Below are 405 nucleotides of genomic sequence, written 5' to 3' on the forward strand. Positions count from 1 at the left end.
AGGTATTTTCTTCTGCCTTTTCACACTTGATTTCCTCAGTTTATATTGAGGATGCCCACATATCATACAATGCTCCAAATCAGCAGTTTCCTCATAAAATAAGATTCAATTGTTTTTGCAAGCATGAATTTAGATATATCTAAGTCCAAGTTTTGCTACTTTTTTTTTTCATTCTATAGAAGTCAATAGGTAAAGTTTCATCTGATGGCAACATATTCTTTATTATCTCCAACAGCTGATCAAAACATGATTCACTCAAATTAAACTCTAACTTAACATTTAAAAGTTGCAACATAGCTAAAAATGTTGTGTGCTTTGTGCAACCTAACTACAAAAGTTCATTTGCATTACTTAACAAAGAGTAAACGCTAGCTGCAATTGGATTTGGATCTTTTTCCATAAACC

This window comes from Theobroma umbraticum, unplaced genomic scaffold (assembly GCF_002168275.2).
Source record: "Theobroma umbraticum cultivar Fairchild unplaced genomic scaffold, ASM216827v3 scaffold_146.0, whole genome shotgun sequence".
In the NCBI taxonomy this organism is placed as follows: domain Eukaryota; kingdom Viridiplantae; phylum Streptophyta; class Magnoliopsida; order Malvales; family Malvaceae; genus Theobroma; species Theobroma umbraticum.